Source organism: Brienomyrus brachyistius, chromosome 2 (genome assembly GCF_023856365.1).
Source record: "Brienomyrus brachyistius isolate T26 chromosome 2, BBRACH_0.4, whole genome shotgun sequence".
Classification (NCBI taxonomy): domain Eukaryota; kingdom Metazoa; phylum Chordata; class Actinopteri; order Osteoglossiformes; family Mormyridae; genus Brienomyrus; species Brienomyrus brachyistius.
Genome location: NC_064534.1, coordinates 40,703,522 through 40,725,918, shown reverse-complemented (window position 1 = coordinate 40,725,918; position 22,397 = coordinate 40,703,522). Strand labels below are relative to the sequence as shown.

General features: G+C 44.4%; 15 non-coding genes and 3 pseudogenes across 15 annotated transcripts; all 18 read right to left on the bottom strand.

The window, feature by feature from the left end:
• Positions 1-1,020: 1,020 nt before the first annotated feature.
• On the bottom strand, positions 1,021-1,139 carry LOC125731245 (5S ribosomal RNA). The gene has a single exon (XR_007391527.1). It is a non-coding gene; the product is annotated as a 5S ribosomal RNA (ribosomal RNA).
• Positions 1,140-2,212: 1,073 nt separating this feature from the next.
• Positions 2,213-2,331, bottom strand: LOC125731331 (5S ribosomal RNA; annotated as a pseudogene).
• A 1,074-nt stretch (positions 2,332-3,405) lies between these two features.
• On the bottom strand, positions 3,406-3,524 carry LOC125731913 (5S ribosomal RNA; annotated as a pseudogene).
• A 1,072-nt stretch (positions 3,525-4,596) lies between these two features.
• LOC125732159 (5S ribosomal RNA) lies at positions 4,597-4,705 on the bottom strand (annotated as a pseudogene).
• A 1,076-nt stretch (positions 4,706-5,781) lies between these two features.
• Positions 5,782-5,900, bottom strand: LOC125728650 (5S ribosomal RNA). Its single transcript, XR_007389234.1, has one exon. It is a non-coding gene; the product is annotated as a 5S ribosomal RNA (ribosomal RNA).
• A 1,076-nt stretch (positions 5,901-6,976) lies between these two features.
• Positions 6,977-7,095, bottom strand: LOC125731064 (5S ribosomal RNA). Its single transcript, XR_007391353.1, has one exon. It is a non-coding gene; the product is annotated as a 5S ribosomal RNA (ribosomal RNA).
• Positions 7,096-8,173: 1,078 nt separating this feature from the next.
• On the bottom strand, positions 8,174-8,292 carry LOC125734818 (5S ribosomal RNA). Its single transcript, XR_007394121.1, has one exon. It is a non-coding gene; the product is annotated as a 5S ribosomal RNA (ribosomal RNA).
• Positions 8,293-9,370: 1,078 nt separating this feature from the next.
• Positions 9,371-9,489, bottom strand: LOC125733840 (5S ribosomal RNA). The gene has a single exon (XR_007393175.1). It is a non-coding gene; the product is annotated as a 5S ribosomal RNA (ribosomal RNA).
• A 1,077-nt stretch (positions 9,490-10,566) lies between these two features.
• On the bottom strand, positions 10,567-10,685 carry LOC125734817 (5S ribosomal RNA). Its single transcript, XR_007394120.1, has one exon. It is a non-coding gene; the product is annotated as a 5S ribosomal RNA (ribosomal RNA).
• A 1,079-nt stretch (positions 10,686-11,764) lies between these two features.
• Positions 11,765-11,883, bottom strand: LOC125734816 (5S ribosomal RNA). Its single transcript, XR_007394119.1, has one exon. It is a non-coding gene; the product is annotated as a 5S ribosomal RNA (ribosomal RNA).
• A 1,078-nt stretch (positions 11,884-12,961) lies between these two features.
• Positions 12,962-13,080, bottom strand: LOC125733839 (5S ribosomal RNA). Its single transcript, XR_007393174.1, has one exon. It is a non-coding gene; the product is annotated as a 5S ribosomal RNA (ribosomal RNA).
• Positions 13,081-14,156: 1,076 nt separating this feature from the next.
• On the bottom strand, positions 14,157-14,275 carry LOC125729641 (5S ribosomal RNA). Its single transcript, XR_007390063.1, has one exon. It is a non-coding gene; the product is annotated as a 5S ribosomal RNA (ribosomal RNA).
• Positions 14,276-15,350: 1,075 nt separating this feature from the next.
• On the bottom strand, positions 15,351-15,469 carry LOC125736662 (5S ribosomal RNA). The gene has a single exon (XR_007395937.1). It is a non-coding gene; the product is annotated as a 5S ribosomal RNA (ribosomal RNA).
• Positions 15,470-16,718: 1,249 nt separating this feature from the next.
• On the bottom strand, positions 16,719-16,837 carry LOC125733838 (5S ribosomal RNA). Its single transcript, XR_007393173.1, has one exon. It is a non-coding gene; the product is annotated as a 5S ribosomal RNA (ribosomal RNA).
• A 1,078-nt stretch (positions 16,838-17,915) lies between these two features.
• LOC125736585 (5S ribosomal RNA) lies at positions 17,916-18,034 on the bottom strand. Its single transcript, XR_007395861.1, has one exon. It is a non-coding gene; the product is annotated as a 5S ribosomal RNA (ribosomal RNA).
• Positions 18,035-19,111: 1,077 nt separating this feature from the next.
• LOC125736661 (5S ribosomal RNA) lies at positions 19,112-19,230 on the bottom strand. Its single transcript, XR_007395936.1, has one exon. It is a non-coding gene; the product is annotated as a 5S ribosomal RNA (ribosomal RNA).
• Positions 19,231-20,305: 1,075 nt separating this feature from the next.
• LOC125735933 (5S ribosomal RNA) lies at positions 20,306-20,424 on the bottom strand. Its single transcript, XR_007395218.1, has one exon. It is a non-coding gene; the product is annotated as a 5S ribosomal RNA (ribosomal RNA).
• A 1,080-nt stretch (positions 20,425-21,504) lies between these two features.
• Positions 21,505-21,623, bottom strand: LOC125735632 (5S ribosomal RNA). Its single transcript, XR_007394926.1, has one exon. It is a non-coding gene; the product is annotated as a 5S ribosomal RNA (ribosomal RNA).
• Between the last annotated feature and the right edge of the window lie 774 nt (positions 21,624-22,397).

The following is a 22,397-nucleotide window of genomic DNA, read 5'->3' as shown; positions in this document are numbered from 1 at the left end:
GGTCCCATTGGATCCTACTCCTGGTTTTTTTTTTTTTTTTATCTGACTCACACTGCAGCCCCACCATCCAATCGGCAACGCCGGACCCACACCAAACATTCACCAAACTACTCAGCCGGCAGCCTACCACAATTATTCCATTCTTACCGCATCCGCACACTTCCTTCTTTTTAACTCCTTTTCACTACCGCACAGGTTAATCGCCGCACGTCCCCCGCCAGCAAACATTACTCCTTTGCCTACTGCATGCAGGCTTCTCTTAACGACCCTCTGTTATCAACTCCGCTAACAGCCACAAAATCTCCGCCGCACGAAGCCCACTGGTAGCTGCTGAATCACATGCTTCCCCAAAACGTTGCGCTGTCAGAACACTGGGAGCTACACACACCAACAAGTCCATACTGCAGGCTGCAGCCAGAACAATTTTCTACATTCAAACATCGACGGCCTCTTCTCTCTAAAAATTCACCAGACCGCTTCTACCACCAGCAAAGAAGTTTCCATCCCTAATTCCTCTGTGATTCCCACTAACCTAAACATTAAGCTGGCATTGAAGGGTGTGAATTACCCCGGCCAATCTGTTCTTTTAAATACAGCTTTTAGCAAGTTTTGAAAGGAGAAGAGCAGAACTTGCTATGCCAATAATATCGAGTCTTCTGTGGCGAAGTGGTTTTTGCATAGAAAACAAAGCGGTCAGTTAAAGAGGAATAATATCAGTACTTTGTTTAAAACTGTGTGTAAAAAGCTGTCTCTTTATCATTAACAATAAGTTGTAAAACGTGAATGGGGAGTGACAGTCTTCAAGTTTGTGAGAAGATCGCGCCCTGGTGGAAGAAAGGCACGAACAGCTTACAGCACCTAGAATTACCAGGCAGTATTTAGAGTTAAACGGTGTGCAAAAGCTGCCTTTATGAATGAGCGAAAAAAAATATATATATAAAATAGTAAAACGTAAGGGGAGTGATAGATTTAAATTAATCGTGAAGTGGAGTGCCCCCTGTATAAAGTAAAAGTGAGAAGAGCTTACAGCACCTGGTATTCCCAGGAGGTCTCCCATCCAAGTACAAACCAGACCCTACCCTGATTGGCTTCCGAGATCCGATGAGATCGGGCGTGTTCAGGCTGGCATGGCCATAAGCGAGAGATGCTACCAAAAACAGCCCTTTTGCATTACACGCCTCTATACATGCCAGTTGGTCCCATTGGATCCTACTAATGTTTTTTTTTTTTTTATCTGACTCACACTGCAGCCCCACCATCCAATCGGCAGCGCCGGACCCACACCAAACATTCACCAAACTACTCAGCCGGCAGCCTACCACAATTATTCCATTCTTTCCGCATCCGCACACTTCCTTTTCTTTAAGTCCTTTTCACTACCGCACAGGTTAATCGCCGCACGTCCCCCGACGGCAAACATTACTCCTTTGCCTACCTCATGCAGGCTTCTCTTAACAACCCTCTGTTATCAACTCCGCTAACAGCCACAAAATCTCTGCCGCACGAAGCCCACTGGTAGCTGTTGAATCACATGCTTCCCCAAAACGTCGCGCTGTCAGAACACTGGGAGCTACACACACCAACAAGTCCATACTGCAGGCTGCAGCCAGAACAATTTTCTACATTCAAACATCGACGGCCTCTTCTCTCTAAAAATTCACCAGACCGCTTCTACCACCAGCAAAGAAGTTTTCATCCCTAATTCTTCTGTGATTCCCACTAACCTAAACATTGAGCTGGCATTGAAGGGTGTGAATTACCCCGGCCAACCTGCTCTTTTAAATACAGCTTTTAGCAAGTTTTGAAAGGAGGAGAAGAGCAGATAATATACCAATAATATCGAATATTCTGTGGCGAAGTGGTTTTTGCATAGAAAACAAAGCGGTGAGTTTAAGAGGAATTATATCAGTACTTTGTTTAAAACTGTGTGTAAAAAGCTGTCTCTTTATTATTAACAATAAGTTGTAAAACGTGAATGTGGAGTGACAGTCTTCAAGATTGTCAGAAGATCGCGCCCTGGTGGAATAAAGGCACGAACAGCTCACAGCACCTAGAATTACCAGGCAGTATTTAGAGTAAAACGGTGTGTAAAGGCTGCCTTTATGAATGAGAGAAAAAAAATATATATATAAAATAGTAAAATGGAAGGGGAGTGATAGATTTAAATTAATCGTGAAGTGGAGCGCCCCTTGTATAAAGTAAAAGTGAGAAAAGCTTACAGCACGTGGTATTCCAAGGCAGTCTCCCATCCAAGTACTAACCAGACCCTACCCCACTTAGCTTCCGAGATCAGACGAGATCGGGCGTGTTCAGGGTGGTATGGCCATAAGCGAGAGACACTACCAAAAACAGCCCTTTTGCATTACACGCGTCTATACATGCCAGTTAGTCCCATTGGATCATACTCCTGGTTTTTTTTTTTTTTATCTGACTCACACTGCAGCACCACCATCCAATCGGCAGCGCCGCACCCACACCAAACATTCACCAAACTACTCAGCCGGCAGCCTACCACAATTATTCCATTCTTTCCGCATCCGCACACTTCCTTCTCTTTAAGTCCTTTTCACTACCGCACAGGTTAATCGCCGCACGTCCCCCGCCGGCAAACATTACTCCTTTGCCTACCTCATGCAGGCTTCTCTTAACGACCCTCTGTTATCAACTCCGCTAACAGCCACAAAATCTCTGCCACACGAAGCCCACTGGTAGCTGTTGAATCACATGCTTCCCCAAAACGTTACGCTGTCAGAACACTGGGAGCTACACACGCCAACAAGTCCATACTGCAGGCTGCAGCCAGAACAATTTTCTACATTGAAACATCGACGGCCTCTTCTCTCTAAAAATTCACCAGACCGCTTCTACCACCAGCAAAGAAGTTTCCATCCCTAATTCCTCTGTGATTCCCACTAACCTAAACATCAATCTGGCATTGAAGGGTGTGAATTACCCCGGCCAACCTGCTCTTTTAAATACAGCTTTTAGCAAGTTTTGAAAGGAGAAGAGCAGAACTTGCTATGCCAATAATATCGAGTCTTCTGTGGCGAAGTGGTTTTTGCATAGAAAACAAAGCAGTCAGTTGAAGAGGAATAATATCAGTACTTTGTTTAAAACTGTGTGTAAAAAGCTGTCTCTTTATCATTAACAATAAGTTGTAAAACGTGAATGGGGAGTGACAGTCTTCAAGTTTGTGAGAAGATCGCGCTCTGGTGGAAGAAAGGCACGAACAGCTTACAGCACCTAGAATTACCAGGCAGTATTTAGAGTTAAACGGTGTGCAAAAGCTGCCTTTATGAATGAGCGAAAAAAAATATATATATAAAATAGTAAAACGTAAGGGGAGTGATAGATTTAAATTAATCGTGAAGTGGAGTGCCCCCTGTATAAAGTAAAAGTGAGAAAAGCTTACAGCACCAGGTATTCCCAGGAGGTCTCCCATCCAAGTACTAACCAGACCGTTCCCTGATTGTCTTCCGAGATCCGATGAGATCGGGCGTGTTCAGGCTGGCATGGCCATAAGCGAGAGACGCTACCAAAAACAGCCCTTTTGCATTACACGCCTCTATACATGCCAGTTGGTCCCATTGGATCCTACTAATGTTTTTTTTTTTTTTATCTGACTCACACTGCAGCCCCACCATCCATTCGGCAGCGCCGGACCCACACCAAACATTCACCAAACTACTCAGCCGGCAGCCTACCACAATTATTCCATTCTTTCCGCATCCGCACACTTCCTTCTCTTTAAGTCCTTTTCACTACCGCACAGGTTAATCGCCGCACGTCCCCCGACGGCAAACATTACTCCTTTGCCTACCTCATGCAGGCTTCTCTTAACGACCCTCTGTTATCAACTCCGCTAACAGCCACAAAATCTCCGCCGCACGAAGCCCACTGGTAGCTGCTGAATCACATGCTTCCCCAAAACGTCGCGCTGTCAGAACACTGGGAGCTACACACACCAACAAGTCCATACTGCAGGCTGCAGCCAGAACTATTTTCTACATTCAAACATAGACGGCCTCTTCTCTCTAAAAATTCACCAGACCGCTTCTACCACCAGCAAAGAAGTTTTCATCCCTAATTCTTCTGTGATTCCCACTAACCTAAACATTAATCTGGCATTGAAGGGTGTGAATTACCCCGGCCAACCTGCTCTTTTAAATACAGCTTTTAGCAAGTTTTGAAAGGAGGAGAAGAGCAGATAATATGCCAATAATATCGAATATTCTGTGGCGAAGTGGTTTTTGCATAGAAAACAAAGCGGTGAGTTTAAGAGGAATTATATCAGTACTTTGTTTAAAACTGTGTGTAAAAAGCTGTCTCTTTATTATTAACAATAAGTTGTAAAACGTGAATGTGGAGTGACAGTCTTCAAGTTTGTCAGAAGATCGCGCCCTGGTGGAATAAAGGCACGAACAGCTCACAGCACCTAGAATTACCAGGCAGTATTTAGAGTAAAACGGTGTGTAAAGGCTGCCTTTATGAATGAGAGAAAAAAAAATATATATAAAATAGTAAAATGGAAGGGGAGTGATAGATTTAAATTAATCGTGAAGTGGAGCGCCCCTTGTATAAAGTAAAAGTGAGAAAAGCTTACAGCACGTGGTATTCCCAGGCAGTCTCCCATCCAAGTACTAACCAGACCCTACCCCACTTAGCTTCCGAGATCAGGCGTGTTCAGGGTGGTATGGCCATAAGCGAGAGACACTACCAAAAACAGCCCTTTTGCATTACACGCGTCTATACATGCCAGTTAGTCCCATTGGATCATACTCCTGGTTTTTTTTTTTTTTTTATCTGACTCACACTGCAGCACCACCATGCAATCGGCAGCGCCGCACCCACACCAAACATTCACCAAACTACTCAGCCGGCAGCCTACCACAATTATTCCATTCTTTCCGCATCCGCACACTTCCTTCTCTTTAAGTCCTTTTCACTACCGCACAGGTTAATCGCCGCACGTCCCCCGCCGGCAAACATTACTCCTTTGCCTACCTCATGCAGGCTTCTCTTAATGACCCTCTGTTATCAACTCCGCTAACAGCCACAAAATCTCTGCCGCACGAAGCCCACTGGTAGCTGTTGAATCACATGCTTCCCCAAAACGTTACGCTGTCAGAACACTGGGAGCTACACACGCCAACAAGTCCATACTGCAGGCTGCAGCCAGAACAATTTTCTACATTGAAACATCGACGGCCTCTTCTCTCTAAAAATTCACCAGACCGCTTCTACCATCAGCAAAGAAGTTTCCATCCCTAATTCCTCTGTGATTCCCACTAACCTAAACATTAAGCTGGCATTGAAGGGTGTGAATTACCCCGGCCAACCTGCTCTTTTAAATACAGCTTTTAGCAAGTTTTGAAAGGAGGAGAAGAGCAGACCTTGCTATGCCAAAAATATCAAGTCTTCTGTGGCGAAGTGGTTTTTGCATAGAAAACAAAGCGGTGAGTTGAAGAGGAATTATATCAGTACTTTGTTTAAAACTGTGTGTAAAAAGCTGTCTCTTTATTATTAACAATAAGTTGTAAAACGTGAATTGGGAGTGACAGTCTTCAAGTTTGTGAGAAGATCGTGCCCTGGTGGAATAAAGGCACGAACAGCTTACAGCACCTAGAATTACCAGGCAGTATTTAGAGTAAAACGTGTGTAAAAGCTGCCTTTATGAATGAGAGAAAAAAGAAATATATAAAATAGTAAAATGGAAGGGGAGTGATAGATTTAAATTAATCGTGAGGTGGAGTGCCCCCTGTATAAAGTAAAAGTGAGAAAAGCTTACAGCACGTGGTATTCCCAGGCAGTCTCCCATCCAAGTACTAACCAGACCCTACCCCGCTTAGCTTCCGAGATCAGACGAGATCGGGCGTGTTCAGGGTGGTATGGCCATAAACGAGAGCTGTGAACAAAAACAGCCCTTTTGCATTACACGCCTCTATACATGCCAGTTAGTCCCATTGGATCCTACTCCTGTTTTTTATTTTTTTTATCTGACTCACACTGCAGCCCCACCATCCAATCGGCAGCGCCGGACCCACACCAAACATTCACCAAACTACTCAGCCGGCAGCCTACCACAATTATTCCATTCTTTCCGCATCCGCACACTTCCTTATTTTTAACTCCTTTTCACTACCGCACAGGTTAATCGCCGCACGTCCCCCGCCGGCAAACATTACTCATTTGCCTACCGCATGCAGGCTTCTCTTAAAGACCCTCTGTTATCAACTCCGCTAACAGTCACAAAATCTCCGCCGCACGAAGCCCACTGGTAGCTGCTGAATCACATGCTTCCCCAAAACGTCGCGCTGTCAGAACACTGGGAGCTATACACGCCAACAAGTCCATACTGCAGGCTGCAGCCAGAACAATTTTCTACATTCAAACATCGACGGCCTCTTCTCTCTAAAAATTCACCAGACCGCTTCTACCACCAGCAAAGAAGTTTCCATCCCTAATTCTTCTGTGATTCCCACTAACCTAAACATTAATCTGGCATTGAAGGGTGTGAATTACCCCGGCCAACCTGCTCTTTTAAATACAGCTTTTAGCAAGTTTTGAAAGGAGGAGAAGAGCAGATAATATGCCAATAATATCGAGTCTTCTGTGGCGAAGTGGTTTTTGCATAGAAAACAAAGTGGTGAGTTGAAGAGGAATTATATCAGTACTTTGTTTAAAACTGTGTGTAAAAAGCTGTCTCTTTATCATTAACAATAAGTTGTAAAACGTGAATGGGGAGTGACAGTCTTCAAGTTTGTGAGAAGATCGCGCCCTGGTGGAATAAAGGCACGAACAGCTTACAGCACCTAGAATTACCAGGAAGTATTTAGAGTAAAACGGTTTCTAAAAGCTGCCTTTATGAATGAGAGAAAAAAAATATATCTATATAAAATAGTAAAATGGAAGGGGAGTGATAGATTTAAATTAATCGTGAAGTGGAGCGCCCCTTGTATAAAGTAAAAGTGAGAAAGGCTTACAGCACGTGGTATTCCCAGGCAGTCTCCCATCCAAGTACTAACCAGACCCTACCCCACTTAGCTTCCGAGATCAGATGAGATCTGGCGTGTTCAGGGTGGTATGGCCGTAAGCGAGAGATGCTACCAAAAACAGCCCTTTTGCATTACACGCGTCTATACATGCCAGTTAGTCCCATTGGATCCAACTCCTGGTTTTTTATTTTTTTTATCTGACTCACACTGCAGCCCCACCATCCAATCGGCAGCGCCGGACCCACACCAAACATTCACCAAACTACTCAGCCGGCAGCCTACCACAATTATTCCATTCTTTCCGCATCCGCACACTTCCTTCTTTTTAACTCCTTTTCACTACCGCACAGGTTAATCGCCGCACGTCCCCCGCCGGCAAACATTACTCCTTTGCCTACTGCATGCAGGCTTCTCTTAACGACCCTCTGTTATCAACTCCGCTAACAGCCACAAAATCTCCGCTGCACGAAGCCCACTTGTAGCTGCTGAATCACATGCTTCCCCAAAACGTCGCGCTGTCAGAACACTGGGAGCTACACACACCAACAAGTCCATACTGCAGGCTGCAGCCAGAACAATTTTCTACATTCAAACATCGACGGCCTCTTCTCTCTAAAAATTCACCAGACCGCTTCTACCACCAGCAAAGAAGTTTCCATCCCTAATTCCTCTGTGATTCCCACTAACCTAAACATTAAGCTGGCATTGAAGGGTGTGAATTACCCCGGCCAATCTGTTCTTTTAAATACAGCTTTTAGCAAGTTTTGAAAGGAGAAGAGCAGAACTTGCTATGCCAATAATATCGAGTCTTCTGTGGCAAAGTGGTTTTTGCATAGAAAACAAAGCGGTCAGTTGAAGAGGAATAATATCAGTACTTTGTTTAAAACTGTGTGTAAAAAGCTGTCTCTTTATCATTAACAATAAGTTGTAAAACGTGAATGGGGAGTGACAGTCTTCAAGTTTGTGAGAAGATCGCGCCCTGGTGGAATAAAGGCACGAACAGCTTATAGCACCTAGAATTACCAGGAAGTATTTAGAGTAAAACAGTTTCTAAAAGCTGCCTTTATGAATGAGAGAAAAAAATATATATATATATAAAATAGTAAAATGGAAGGGGAGTGATAGATTTAAATTAATCGTGAAGTGGAGCGCCCCCTGTATAAAGTAAAAGTGAGAAAAGCTTACAGCACCTGGTATTCCCAGGAGGTCTCCCATCCAAGTACTAACCACACCCTACCCTGCTTAGCTTCCGAGATCAGACGAGATCGGGCGTGTTCAGGGTGGTATGGCCATAAGCGAGAGATGCTACCAAAAACAGCCCTTTTGCATTACACGCCTCTATACATGCCAGTTGGTCCCATTGGATCCTACTAATGTTCTTTTTTTTTTTTTTATCTGACTCACACTGCAGCCCCACCATCCAATCGGCAGCGCCGGACCCACACCAAACATTTACCAAACTACTCAGCCGGCAGCCTACCACAATTATTCCATTCTTTCCGCATCCGCACACTTCCTTCTTTTTAACTCCTTTTCACTACCGCACAGGTTAATCGCCGCACGTCCCCCGCCGGCAAACATTACTCCTTTGCCTACTGCATGCAGGCTTCTCTTAACGACCCTCTGTTATCAACTCCGCTAACAGCCACAAAATCTCCGCCGCACGAAGCCCACTGGTAGCTGCTGAATCACATGCTTCCCCAAAACGTCGCGCTGTCAGAACACTGGGAGCTACACACACCAACAAGTCCATACTGCAGGCTGCAGCCAGAACAATTTTCTACATTCAAACATCGACGGCCTCTTCTCTCTAAAAATTCACCAGACCGCTTCTACCACCAGCAAAGAAGTTTCCATCCCTAATTCCTCTGTGATTCCCACTAACCTAAACATTAAGCTGGCATTGAAGGGTGTGAATTACCCCGGCCAATCTGTTCTTTTAAATACAGCTTTTAGCAAGTTTTGAAAGGAGGAGAAGAGCAGACCTTGCTATGCCAATAATATCGAGTCTTCTGTGGCGAAGTGGTTTTTGCATAGAAAACAAAGCGGTCAGTTGAAGAGGAATAATATCAGTACTTTGTTTAAAACTGTGTGTAAAAAGCTGTCTCTTTATCATTAACAATAAGTTGTAAAACGTGAATGGGGAGTGACAGTCTTCAAGTTTGTGAGAAGATCGCGCCCTGGTGGAATAAAGGCACGAACAGCTTACAGCACCTAGAATTACCAGGAAGTATTTAGAGTAAAACGGTTTCTAAAAGCTGGCTTTATGAAAGAGAGAAAAAAATATATATATAAAATAGTAAAATGGAAGGGGAGTGCTAGATTTAAATTAATCGTGAAGTGGAGCGCCCCCTGTATAAAGTAAAAGTGAGAAAAGCTTACAGCACCTGGTATGCCCAGGAGGTCTCCCATCCAAGTACTAACCAGACCCTACCCTGCTTAGCTTCCGAGATCAGACGAGATCGGGCGTGTTCAGGGTGGTATGGCCGTAAGCGAGAGATGCTACCAAAAACAGCCCTTTTGCATTACACGCGTCTATACATGCCAGTTAGTCCCATTGGATCCTACTCCTGTTTTTTTTTTTTTTTATCTGACTCACACTGCAGCACCACCATCCAATCGGCAGCGCCGCACCCACACCAAACATTCACCAAACTACTCAGCCGGCAGCCTACCACAATTATTCCATTCTTTCCGCATCTGCACACTTCCTTCTTTTTAACTCCTTTTCACTACCGCACAGGTTAATCGCCGCACGTCCCCCGCCGGCAAACATTACTCCTTTGCCTACTGCATGCAGGCTTCTCTTAACGACCCTCTGTTATCAACTCCGCTAACAGCCACAAAATCTCTGCCGCACGAAGCCCACTGTTAGCTGCTGAATCACATGCTTCTCCAAAACGTCGCGCTGTCAGAACACTGGGAGCTACACACACCAACAAGTCCATACTGCAGGCTGCAGCCAGAACAATTTTCTACATTCAAACATCGACGGCCTCTTCTCTCTAAAAATTCACCAGACCGCTTCTACCACCAGCAAAGAAGTTTCCATCCCTAATTCCTCTGTGATTCCCACTAACCTAAACATTAAGCTGGCATTGAAGGGTGTGAATTACCCCGGCCAATCTGTTCTTTTAAATACAGCTTTTAGCAAGTTTTGAAAGGAGAAGAGCAGAACTTGCTATGCCAATAATATCGAGTCTTCTGTGGCGAAGTGGTTTTTGCATAGAAAACAAAGCGGTCAGTTGAAGAGGAATAATATCAGTACTTTGTTTAAAACTGTGTGTAAAAAGCTGTCTCTTTATCATTAACAATAAGTTGTAAAACGTGAATGGGGAGTGACAATCTTCAAGTTTGTGAGAAGATCGCGCCCTGGTGGAATAAAGGCACGAACAGCTTATAGCACCTAGAATTACCAGGAAGTATTTAGAGTAAAACAGTTTCTAAAAGCTGCCTTTATGAATGAGAGAAAAAAAAATATATATATATAAAATAGTAAAATGGAAGGGGAGTGATAGATTTAAATTAATCGTGAAGTGGAGCGCCCCCTGTATAAAGTAAAAGTGAGAAAAGCTTACAGCACCTGGTATTCCCAGGAGGTCTCCCATCCAAGTACTAACCACACCCTACCCTGCTTAGCTTCCGAGATCAGACGAGATCGGGCGTGTTCAGGGTGGTATGGCCATAAGCGAGAGATGCTACCAAAAACAGCCCTTTTGCATTACACGCCTCTATACATGCCAGTTGGTCCCATTGGATCCTACTAATGTTCTTTTTTTTTTTTTTATCTGACTCACACTGCAGCCCCACCATCCAATCGGCAGCGCCGGACCCACACCAAACATTTACCAAACTACTCAGCCGGCAGCCTACCACAATTATTCCATTCTTTCCGCATCCGCACACTTCCTTCTTTTTAACTCCTTTTCACTACCGCACAGGTTAATCGCCGCACGTCCCCCGCCGGCAAACATTACTCCTTTGCCTACCGCATGCAGGCTTCTCTTAACGACTCTCTGTTATCAACTCCGCTAACAGCCACAAAATCTCCGCCGCACGAAGCCCACTGGTAGCTGCTGAATAACATGCTTCCCCAAAACGTCGCGCTGTCAGAACACTGGGAGCTACACACACCAACAAGTCCATACTGCAGGCTGCAGCCAGAACAATTTTCTACATTCAAACATCGACGGCCTCTTCTCTCTAAAAATTCACCAGACCGCTTCTACCACCAGCAAAGAAGTTTCCATCCCTAATTCCTCTGTGATTCCCACTAACCTAAACATTAAGCTGGCATTGAAGGGTGTGAATTACCCCGGCCAATCTGTTCTTTTAAATACAGCTTTTAGCAAGTTTTGAAAGGAGAAGAGCAGAACTTGCTATGCCAATAATATCGAGTCTTCTGTGGCGAAGTGGTTTTTGCATAGAAAACAAAGCGGTCAGTTGAAGAGGAATAATATCAGTACTTTGTTTAAAACTGTGTGTAAAAAGCTGTCTCTTTATCATTAACAATAAGTTGTAAAACGTGAATGGGGAGTGACAGTCTTCAAGTTTGTGAGAAGATCGCGCCCTGGTGGAATAAAGGCACGAACAGCTTATAGCACCTAGAATTACCAGGAAGTATTTAGAGTAAAACAGTTTCTAAAAGCTGCCTTTATGAATGAGAGAAAAAAATATATATATATATAAAATAGTAAAATGGAAGGGGAGTGATAGATTTAAATTAATCGTGAAGTGGAGCGCCCCCTGTATAAAGTAAAAGTGAGAAAAGCTTACAGCACCTGGTATTCCCAGGAGGTCTCCCATCCAAGTACTAACCACACCCTACCCTGCTTAGCTTCCGAGATCAGACGAGATCGGGCGTGTTCAGGGTGGTATGGCCATAAGCGAGAGATGCTACCAAAAACAGCCCTTTTGCATTACACGCCTCTATACATGCCAGTTGGTCCCATTGGATCCTACTAATGTTCTTTTTTTTTTTTTTATCTGACTCACACTGCAGCCCCACCATCCAATCGGCAGCGCCGGACCCACACCAAACATTTACCAAACTACTCAGCCGGCAGCCTACCACAATTATTCCATTCTTTCCGCATCCGCACACTTCCTTCTTTTTAACTCCTTTTCACTACCGCACAGGTTAATCGCCGCACGTCCCCCGCCGGCAAACATTACTCCTTTGCCTACTGCATGCAGGCTTCTCTTAACGACCCTCTGTTATCAACTCCGCTAACAGCCACAAAATCTCCGCCGCACGAAGCCCACTGGTAGCTGCTGAATCACATGCTTCCCCAAAACGTCGCGCTGTCAGAACACTGGGAGCTACACACACCAACAAGTCCATACTGCAGGCTGCAGCCAGAACAATTTTCTACATTCAAACATCGACGGCCTCTTCTCTCTAAAAATTCACCAGACCGCTTCTACCACCAGCAAAGAAGTTTCCATCCCTAATTCCTCTGTGATTCCCACTAACCTAAACATTAAGCTGGCATTGAAGGGTGTGAATTACCCCGGCCAATCTGTTCTTTTAAATACAGCTTTTAGCAAGTTTTGAAAGGAGGAGAAGAGCAGACCTTGCTATGCCAATAATATCGAGTCTTCTGTGGCGAAGTGGTTTTTGCATAGAAAACAAAGCGGTCAGTTGAAGAGGAATAATATCAGTACTTTGTTTAAAACTGTGTGTAAAAAGCTGTCTCTTTATCATTAACAATAAGTTGTAAAACGTGAATGGGGAGTGACAGTCTTCAAGTTTGTGAGAAGATCGCGCCCTGGTGGAATAAAGGCACGAACAGCTTACAGCACCTAGAATTACCAGGAAGTATTTAGAGTAAAACGGTTTCTAAAAGCTGGCTTTATGAAAGAGAGAAAAAAATATATATATAAAATAGTAAAATGGAAGGGGAGTGCTAGATTTAAATTAATCGTGAAGTGGAGCGCCCCCTGTATAAAGTAAAAGTGAGAAAAGCTTACAGCACCTGGTATGCCCAGGAGGTCTCCCATCCAAGTACTAACCAGACCCTACCCTGCTTAGCTTCCGAGATCAGACGAGATCGGGCGTGTTCAGGGTGGTATGGCCGTAAGCGAGAGATGCTACCAAAAACAGCCCTTTTGCATTACACGCGTCTATACATGCCAGTTAGTCCCATTGGATCCTACTCCTGTTTTTTTTTTTTTTTATCTGACTCACACTGCAGCACCACCATCCAATCGGCAGCGCCGCACCCACACCAAACATTCACCAAACTACTCAGCCGGCAGCCTACCACAATTATTCCATTCTTTCCGCATCCGCACACTTCCTTCTTTTTAACTCCTTTTCACTACCGCACAGGTTAATCGCCGCACGTCCCCCGCCGGCAAACATTACTCCTTTGCCTACTGCATGCAGGCTTCTCTTAACGACCCTCTGTTATCAACTCCGCTAACAGCCACAAAATCTCTGCCGCACGAAGCCCACTGTTAGCTGCTGAATCACATGCTTCTCCAAAACGTCGCGCTGTCAGAACACTGGGAGCTACACACACCAACAAGTCCATACTGCAGGCTGCAGCCAGAACAATTTTCTACATTCAAACATCGACGGCCTCTTCTCTCTAAAAATTCACCAGACCGCTTCTACCACCAGCAAAGAAGTTTCCATCCCTAATTCCTCTGTGATTCCCACTAACCTAAACATTAAGCTGGCATTGAAGGGTGTGAATTACCCCGGCCAATCTGTTCTTTTAAATACAGCTTTTAGCAAGTTTTGAAAGGAGAAGAGCAGAACTTGCTATGCCAATAATATCGAGTCTTCTGTGGCGAAGTGGTTTTTGCATAGAAAACAAAGCGGTCAGTTGAAGAGGAATAATATCAGTACTTTGTTTAAAACTGTGTGTAAAAAGCTGTCTCTTTATCATTAACAATAAGTTGTAAAACGTGAATGGGGAGTGACAGTCTTCAAGTTTGTGAGAAGATCGCGCCCTGGTGGAATAAAGGCACGAAGAGCTTACAGCACCTAGAATTACCAGGCAGTATTTAGAGTAAAACGGTGTGTAAAAGCTGCCTTTATGAAAGAGAGAAAATAAAAATATATATATAAAATAGTAAAATGGAAGGGGAGTGATAGATTTAAATTAATCGTGAAGTGGAGCGCCCCCTGTATAAAGTAAAAGTGAGAAAAGCTTACAGCACCTGGTATTCCCAGGTGGTCTCACATCCAAGTACTAACCAGAACCTACCCTGCTTGGCTTCCGAGATCAGACGAGATCGGGCGTGTTCAGGGTGGTATGGCCATAAGCGAGAGATGCTACCAAAAACAGCCCTTTTGCATTACACGCCTCTATACATGCCAGTTGGTCCCATTGGATCCTACTAATGTTCTTTTTTTTTTTTTATCTGACTCACACTGCAGCACCACCATCCAATCGGCAGCGCCGCACCCACACCAAACATTCACCAAACTACTCAGCCGGCAGCCTACCACAATTATTCCATTCTTTCCGCATCCGCACACTTCCTTCTTTTTAACTCCTTTTCACTACCGCACAGGTTAATCGCCGCACGTCCCCCGCCGGCAAACATTACTCCTTTGCCTACTGCATGCAGGCTTCTCTTAACGACCCTCTGTTATCAACTCCGCTAACAGCCACAAAATCTCCGCCGCACGAAGCCCACTGTTAGCTGCTGAATCACATGCTCCTCCAAAACGTCGCGCTGTCAGAACACTGGGAGCTACACACACCAACAAGTCCATACTGCAGGCTGCAGCCAGAACAATTTTCTACATTCAAACATCGACGGCCTCTTCTCTCTAAAAATTCACCAGACCGCTTCTACCACCAGCAAAGAAGTTTCCATCCCTAATTCCTCTGTGATTCCCACTAACCTAAACATTAAGCTGGCATTGAAGGGTGTGAATTACCCCGGCCAATCTGTTCTTTTAAATACAGCTTTTAGCAAGTTTTGAAAGGAGAAGAGCAGAACTTGCTATGCCAATAATATCGAGTCTTCTGTGGCGAAGTGGTTTTTGCATAGAAAACAAAGCGGTCAGTTGAAGAGGAATAATATCAGTACTTTGTTTAAAACTGTGTGTAAAAAGCTGTCTCTTTATCATTAACAATAAGTTGTAAAACGTGAATGGGGAGTGACAGTCTTCAAGTTTGTGAGAAGATCGCGCCCTGGTGGAATAAAGGCACGAAGAGCTTACAGCACCTAGAATTACCAGGCAGTATTTAGAGTAAAACGGTTTCTAAAAGCTGGCTTTATGAAAGAGAGAAAAAAAATATATATATAAAATAGTAAAATGGAAGGGGAGTGCTAGATTTATATTAATCGTGAAGTGGAGCGCCCCCTGTATAAAGTAAAAGTGAGAAAAGCTTACAGCACCTGGTATGCCCAGGAGGTCTCCCATCCAAGTACTAACCAAACCCTACCTTGCTTGGCTTCCGAGATCAGATGAGATCGGGCGTGTTCAGGGTGGTATGGCCGTAAGCGAGAGATGCTACCAAAAACAGCCCTTTTGCATTACACGCCTCTATACATGCCAGTTGGTCCCATTGGATCCTACTAATGTTCTTTTTTTTTTTTTATCTGACTCACACTGCAGCTCCACCATCCAATCGGCAGCGCCGGACCCACACCAAACATTCACCAAACTACTCAGCCGGCAGCCTACCACAATTATTCCATTCTTTCCGCATCCGCACACTTCCTTCTTTTTAACTCCTTTTCACTACCGCACAGGTTAATCGCCGCACGTCCCCCGCCGGCAAACATTACTCCTTTGCCTACTGCATGCAGGCTTCTCTTAACGACCCTCTGTTATCAACTCCGCTAACAGCCACAAAATCTCCGCTGCACGAAGCCCACTGGTAGCTGCTGAATCACATGCTTCCCCAAAACGTCGCGCTGTCAGAACACTGGGAGCTACACACACCAACAAGTCCATACTGCAGGCTGCAGCCAGAACAATTTTCTACATTCAAACATCGACGGCCTCTTCTCTCTAAAAATTCACCAGACCGCTTCTACCACCAGCAAAGAAGTTTCCATCCCTAATTCCTCTGTGATTCCCACTAACCTAAACATTAAGCTGGCATTGAAGGGTGTGAATTACCCCGGCCAATCTGTTCTTTTAAATACAGCTTTTAGCAAGTTTTGAAAGGAGAAGAGCAGTACTTGCTATGCCAATAATATCGAGTCTTCTGTGGCAAAGTGGTTTTTGCATAGAAAACAAAGCGGTCAGTTGAAGAGGAATAATATCAGTACTTTGTTTAAAACTGTGTATAAAAAGCTGTCTCTTTATCATTAACAATAAGTTGTAAAACGTGAATGGGGAGTGACAGTCTTCAAGTTTGTGAGAAGATCGCGCCCTGGTGGAATAAAGGCACGAACAGCTTACAGCACCTAGAATTACCAGGAAGTATTTAGAGTAAAACGGTTTCTAAAAGCTGGCTTTATGAAAGAGAGAAAAAAAATATATATATAAAATAGTAAAATGAAAGGGGAGTGCTAGATTTATATTAATCGTGAAGTGGAGCGCCCCCTGTATAAAGTAAAAGTGAGAAAAGCTTACAGCACCTAGAATTACCAGGAAGTATTTAGAGTAAAACGGTTTCTAAAAGCTGGCTTTATGAAAGAGAGAAAAAATATATATATATAAAATAGTAAAATGGAAGGGGAGTGCTAGATTTAAATTAATCGTGAAGTGGAGCGCCCCCTGTATAAAGTAAAAGTGAGAAAAGCTTACAGCACCTGGTATGCCCAGGAGGTCTCCCATCCAAGTACTAACCAGACCCTACCCTGCTTAGCTTCCGAGATCAGACGAGATCGGGCGTGTTCAGGGTGGTATGGCCGTAAGCGAGAGATGCTACCAAAAACAGCCCTTTTGCATTACACGCCTCTATACATGCCAGTTGGTCCCATTGGATCCTACTAATGTTCTTTTTTTTTTTTTTATCTGACTCACACTGCAGCCCCACCATCCAATCGGCAGCGCCGGACCCACACCAAACATTTACCAAACTACTCAGCCGGCAGCCTACCACAATTATTCCATTCTTTCCGCATCCGCACACTTCCTTCTTTTTAACTCCTTTTCACTACCGCACAGGTTAATCGCCGCACGTCCCCCGCCGGCAAACATTACTCCTTTGCCTACTGCATGCAGGCTTCTCTTAACGACCCTCTGTTATCAACTCCGCTAACAGCCACAAAATCTCCGCCGCACGAAGCCCACTGGTAGCTGCTGAATCACATGCTTCCCCAAAACGTCGCGCTGTCAGAACACTGGGAGCTACACACACCAACAAGTCCATACTGCAGGCTGCAGCCAGAACAATTTTCTACATTCAAACATCGACGGCCTCTTCTCTCTAAAAATTCACCAGACCGCTTCTACCACCAGCAAAGAAGTTTCCATCCCTAATTCCTCTGTGATTCCCACTAACCTAAACATTAAGCTGGCATTGAAGGGTGTGAATTACCCCGGCCAATCTGTTCTTTTAAATACAGCTTTTAGCAAGTTTTGAAAGGAGGAGAAGAGCAGACCTTGCTATGCCAATAATATCGAGTCTTCTGTGGCGAAGTGGTTTTTGCATAGAAAACAAAGCGGTCAGTTGAAGAGGAATAATATCAGTACTTTGTTTAAAACTGTGTGTAAAAAGCTGTCTCTTTATCATTAACAATAAGTTGTAAAACGTGAATGGGGAGTGACAGTCTTCAAGTTTGTGAGAAGATCGCGCCCTGGTGGAATAAAGGCACGAACAGCTTACAGCACATAGAATTACCAGGAAGTATTTAGAGTAAAACGGTTTCTAAAAGCTGGCTTTATGAAAGAGAGAAAAAAATATATATTTAAAATAGTAAAATGGAAGGGGAGTGCTAGTTTTAAATTAATCGTGAAGTGGAGCGCCCCCTGTATAAAGTAAAAGTGAGAAAAGCTTACAGCACCTGGTATGCCCAGGAGGTCTCCCATCCAAGTACTAACCAGACCCTACCCTGCTTGGCTTCTGAGATCAGACGAGATCGGGCGTGTTCAGGGTGGTATGGCCGTAAGCGAGAGATGCTACCAAAAACAGCCCTTTTGCATTACACGCCTCTATACATGCCAGTTGGTCCCATTGGATCCTACTAATGTTCTTTTTTTTTTTTTTATCTGACTCACACTGCAGCCCCACCATCCAATCGGCAGCGCCGGACCCACACCAAACATTCACCAAACTACTCAGCCGGCAGCCTACCACAATTATTCTATTCTTTCCGCATCCGCACACTTCCTTCTTTTTAACTCCTTTTCACTACCGCACAGGTTAATCGCCGCACGTCCCCCGCCGGCAAACATTACTCCTTTGCCTACTGCATGCAGGCTTCTCTTAACGACCCTCTGTTATCAACTCCGCTAACAGCCACAAAATCTCCGCCGCACGAAGCCCACTGGTAGCTGCTGAATCACATGCTTCCCCAAAACGTCGCGCTGTCAGAACACTGGGAGCTACACACACCAACAAGTCCATACTGCAGGCTGCAGCTAGAACAATTTTCTACATTCAAACATCGACGGCCTCTTCTCTCTAAAAATTCACCAGACCGCTTCTACCACCAGCAAAGAAGTTTCCATCCCTAATTCCTCTGTGATTCCCACTAACCTAAACATTAAGCTGGCATTGAAGGGTGTGAATTACCCCGGCCAATCTGTTCTTTTAAATACAGCTTTTAGCAAGTTTTGAAAGGAGAAGAGCAGAACTTGCTATGCCAATAATATCGAGTCTTCTGTGGCGAAGTGGTTTTTGCATAGAAAACAAAGCGGTCAGTTGAAGAGGAATAATATCAGTACTTTGTTTAAAACTGTGTGTAAAAAGCTGTCTCTTTATCATTAACAATAAGTTGTAAAACGTGAATGGGGAGTGACAGTCTTCAAGTTTGTGAGAAGATCGCGCCCTGGTGGAATAAAGGCACGAAGAGCTTACAGCACCTAGAATTACCAGGCAGTATTTAGAGTAAAACGGTTTCTAAAAGCTGGCTTTATGAAAGAGAGAAAAAAAAATATATATATAAAATAGTAAAATGGAAGGGGAGTGCTAGATTTATATTAATCGTGAAGTGGAGCGCCCCCTGTATAAAGTAAAAGTGAGAAAAGCTTACAGCACCTGGTATGCCCAGGAGGTCTCCCATCCAAGTACTAACCAAACCCTACCTTGCTTGGCTTCCGAGATCAGATGAGATCGGGCGTGTTCAGGGTGGTATGGCCGTAAGCGAGAGATGCTACCAAAAACAGCCCTTTTGCATTACACGCCTCTATACATGCCAGTTGGTCCCATTGGATCCTACTAATGTTCTTTTTTTTTTTTTATCTGACTCACACTGCAGCTCCACCATCCAATCGGCAGCGCCGGACCCACACCAAACATTCACCAAACTACTCAGCCGGCAGCCTACCACAATTATTCCATTCTTTCCGCATCCGCACACTTCCTTCTTTTTAACTCCTTTTCACTACCGCACAGGTTAATCGCCGCACGTCCTCCGCCGGCAAACATTACTCCTTTGCCTACTGCATGCAGGCTTCTCTTAACGACCCTCTGTTATCAACTCCGCTAACAGCCACAAAATCTCCGCTGCACGAAGCCCACTGGTAGCTGCTGAATCACATGCTTCCCCAAAACGTCGCGCTGTCAGAACACTGGGAGCTACACACACCAACAAGTCCATACTGCAGGCTGCAGCCAGAACAATTTTCTACATTCAAACATCGACGGCCTCTTCTCTCTAAAAATTCACCAGACCGCTTCTACCACCAGCAAAGAAGTTTCCATCCCTAATTCCTCTGTGATTCCCACTAACCTAAACATTAAGCTGGCATTGAAGGGTGTGAATTACCCCGGCCAATCTGTTCTTTTAAATACAGCTTTTAGCAAGTTTTGAAAGGAGAAGAGCAGAACTTGCTATGCCAATAATATCGAGTCTTCTGTGGCAAAGTGGTTTTTGCATAGAAAACAAAGCGGTCAGTTGAAGAGGAATAATATCAGTACTTTGTTTAAAACTGTGTGTAAAAAGCTGTCTCTTTATCATTAACAATAAGTTGTAAAACGTGAATGGGGAGTGACAGTCTTCAAGTTTGTGAGAAGATCGCGCCCTGGTGGAATAAAGGCACGAACAGCTTACAGCACCTAGAATTACCAGGAAGTATTTAGAGTAAAACGGTTTCTAAAAGCTGGCTTTATGAAAGAGAGAAAAAAAATATATATATAAAATAGTAAAATGAAAGGGGAGTGCTAGATTTATATTAATCGTGAAGTGGAGCGCCCCCTGTATAAAGTAAAAGTGAGAAAAGCTTACAGCACCTGGTATGCCCAGGAGGTCTCCCATCCAAGTACTAACCAGACCCTACCTTGCTTGGCTTCCGAGATCAGATGAGATCGGGCGTGTTCAGGGTGGTATGGCCGTAAGCGAGAGATGCTACCAAAAACAGCCCTTTTGCATTACACGCCTCTATACATGCCAGTTGGTCCCATTGGATCCTACTAATGTTCTTTTTTTTTTTTTTATCTGACTCACACTGCAGCTCCACCATCCAATCGGCAGCGCCGGACCCACACCAAACATTCACCAAACTACTCAGCCGGCAGCCTACCACAATTATTCCATTCTTTCCGCATCCGCACACTTCCTTCTTTTTAACTCCTTTTCACTACCGCACAGGTTAATCGCCGCACGTCCCCCGCCGGCAAACATTACTCCTTTGCCTACTGCATGCAGGCTTCTCTTAACGACCCTCTGTTATCAACTCCGCTAACAGCCACAAAATCTCCGCTGCACGAAGCCCACTGGTAGCTGCTGAATCACATGCTTCCCCAAAACGTCGCGCTGTCAGAACACTGGGAGCTACACACACCAACAAGTCCATACTGCAGGCTGCAGCCAGAACAATTTTCTACATTCAAACATCGACGGCCTCTTCTCTCTAAAAGTTCACCAGACCGCTTCTACCACCAGCAAAGAAGTTTCCATCCCTAATTCCTCTGTGATTCCCACTAACCTAAACATTAAGCTGGCATTGAAGGGTGTGAATTACCCCGGCCAATCTGTTCTTTTAAATACAGCTTTTAGCAAGTTTTGAAAGGAGAAGAGCAGAACTTGCTATGCCAATAATATCGAGTCTTCTGTGGCAAAGTGGTTTTTGCATAGAAAACAAAGCGGTCAGTTGAAGAGGAATAATATCAGTACTTTGTTTAAAACTGTGTGTAAAAAGCTGTCTCTTTATCATTAACAATAAGTTGTAAAACGTGAATGGGGAGTGACAGTCTTCAAGTTTGTGAGAAGATCGCGCCCTGGTGGAATAAAGGCACGAACAGCTTACAGCACCTAGAATTACCAGGAAGTATTTAGAGTAAAACAGTTTCTAAAAGCTGCCTTTATGAATGAGAGAAAAAAAAAATATATATATATAAAATAGTAAAATGGAAGGGGAGTGATAGATTTAAATTAATCGTGAAGTGGAGCGCCCCCTGTATAAAGTAAAAGTGAGAAAAGCTTACAGCACCTGGTATTCCCAGGTGGTCTCACATCCAAGTACTAACCAGACCCTACCCTGCTTGGCTTCCGAGATCAGACGAGATCGGGCGTGTTCAGGGTGGTATGGCCGTAAGCGAGAGATGCTATCAAAAACAGCCCTTTTGCATTACACGCCTCTATACATGCCAGTTGGTCCCATTGGATCCTACTAATGTTCTTTTTTTTTTTTTTATCTGACTCACACTGCAGCCCCACCATCCAATCGGCAGCGCCGGACCCACACCAAACATTCACCAAACTACTCAGCCGGCAGCCTACCACAATTATTCCATTCTTTCCGCATCCGCACACTTCCTTCTTTTTAACTCCTTTTCACTACCGCACAGGTTAATCGCTGCACGTCCCCCGCCGGCAAACATTACTCCTTTGCCTACTGCATGCAGGCTTCTCTTAACGACCCTCTGTTATCAACTCCGCTAACAGCCACAAAATCTCCGCCGCACGAAGCCCACTGGTAGCTGCTGAATCACATGCTTCCCCAAAACGTCGCGCTGTCAGAACACTGGGAGCTACACACACCAACAAGTCCATACTGCAGGCTGCAGCTAGAACAATTTTCTACATTCAAACATCGACGGCCTCTTCTCTCTAAAAATTCACCAGACCGCTTCTACCACCAGCAAAGAAGTTTCCATCCCTAATTCCTCTGTGATTCCCACTAACCTAAACATTAAGCTGGCATTGAAGGGTGTGAATTACCCCGGCCAATCTGTTCTTTTAAATACAGCTTTTAGCAAGTTTTGAAAGGAGAAGAGCAGAACTTGCTATGCCAATAATATCGAGTCTTCTGTGGCGAAGTGGTTTTTGCATAGAAAACAAAGCGGTCAGTTGAAGAGGAATAATATCAGT